The sequence below is a fragment of the Frankliniella occidentalis genome, unplaced genomic scaffold (assembly GCF_000697945.3).
Source record: "Frankliniella occidentalis isolate FOCC.00 unplaced genomic scaffold, Focc_3.1 Scaffold394, whole genome shotgun sequence".
NCBI classification, from domain to species: Eukaryota; Metazoa; Arthropoda; class Insecta; order Thysanoptera; family Thripidae; genus Frankliniella; species Frankliniella occidentalis.
This window is the reverse complement of record NW_026267516.1, coordinates 105,717-107,544: the sequence shown is the minus strand read 5'-3', so window position 1 is coordinate 107,544 and position 1,828 is coordinate 105,717.

Here is a 1,828-nt window from a genome sequence, read left to right as displayed (position 1 = left end):
ATGTTGTTCTTCAATCTTTTAGCAACAGACAGCAGCTTTTACTTTTTTTCTACCGGCAATATTAGCGACAATATAAATAAACATAATAAGACCGCGATGCAGAGCGCGACGGAAAGCAGATCGAACTTTGTGTAACGGGAGCGGAACAGATCGAACTTTGTGTAACGGGAGCGGAACAGATCGAACTTTGTGTAACGGGAGCGCAACACATCGGACTTTGTGTAACGGGAGCGAAACAGATCGAACTTTGAGTAACGGGAGCGCAATACATCGGACTTTGTCGTTAGGAGGCATCGCGGAGCACGGAGCGGGCTGAACAGCCATGTGCTGTGGCTGTGCCGCGGGTTGCGCGTAGGGGAGGGGGTGCGGAGCGCCACGCGGGCAGTTCGCCGAGAAGTGGCCTTTCTCACCGCAGGTGTAGCAGGCACCATCTCTGCTACCACTACCACTACCACCTCCCCTTCCTCCTCTGTTGCCGCCGCTGCCGCGTGGGTGGCCGTGGCCGCCGCGGCCACGCGCCTGGCCATTGTTGGCCTGCGACGTGCCGGCCGGGGCTGACTCAGCTTAAATCAAGCGGACCATAGCCTGGACTTGCTTCGAAAGCTCGTCCAGTCTAGCAGCATCAGAGTCGGCGGTGGGTGCAGCTGCGGGGGCCGAGGCCGTAGAGGTGGCCGTCGAGGACGACGGGCCTGCCACGACGGTGGCCTCGCACACAGCAGCAGTGCGCATTTTTTTAGGAGGCGGAGAAGGACACCGCGACCTCGCCAAGCGACAGGCCTTGAGGGCCTTAGCCATGGTGGGGTGGCTGCATCCCGCAACCGCGTTCCTTACATCAGCAGCGGTCAGGCCGCTGATGAACTGCTGCACCGCCTACTCCACGACGCGGACCAGGGCCGTGTCGGGGAAGGCGCGGCGAGCAGCTCGGCTGACGCGTGTGCTCCACTCTTCGAGCGCCTCGTCAGAGTTCCGACGGAGCGCGAAGAAGGCACGCATCTCGGTCAGCGCGTGCACGGGCTTGCTGTAAGCCATGCGCAGCGCGTCGTCCAAGGCCTCGAACGTGCGCTCGGGCAGGTCCTCAAACAGGGACTTTGGCTCTTTTTCAAGAGCGGACGACAGCAGAGTGAACTGCTGCCTGTCCGTGAGGCCTGGGTAGGCGCTCACCAAATCGTCGAAGTCTCGACGGTACACGTCGTAGCTGACGCGCCCGTCATACCTCGGAACTGCCTTACGCAGCGCAAGCATTGTTTCAGCATTTACTAAATCTACATCAAAAGCAGGGCCGGCATGGGCAGCAGCAGCGGCTGCTGCACCGGCACCAGGAGCAGGGCCAACGGCGCCGGCCGCGACAGCGGCGCGGAGCGCGTTGAGCTCCTGCAACATGGCCGCCAGGTCCGGGCCGGGCGGCGCGCCAGCGGCCTGCACTGGGGCAGGGCCAGCGTCGTCGTCGGCCGGTACCTGGTCGTCTTCGACGACGTCAGGAATGACTCAGAGGAAGGCGCCAGGTCGGCGATCACGCGGCATACCGACAAGTGCAAACTACTGGGACGAGGGTGACTCACTGGTGACCAAAGGTCAAAATTCTGCGAGCAGGGCACCGGGACAGGACAGGAACTGCACGGGCACGGGTCGTCAGGAATAGGAGCAGAGAGCAGGGTAAACCGGGGGCAGGTAGGGTCGTCGTCAGGGAAGTCCAAGGGCGGAGAAACACAGGGAAGGCCTGTACAAAGAAATCAGATAAATCCTAGGCTAGCACCTTTCCTCTCTCTTTCTTTTAGCTACCGACTGCGCCAATTGTAAGGTTCGGTACTAAAAGGAATAGACGAGAAGT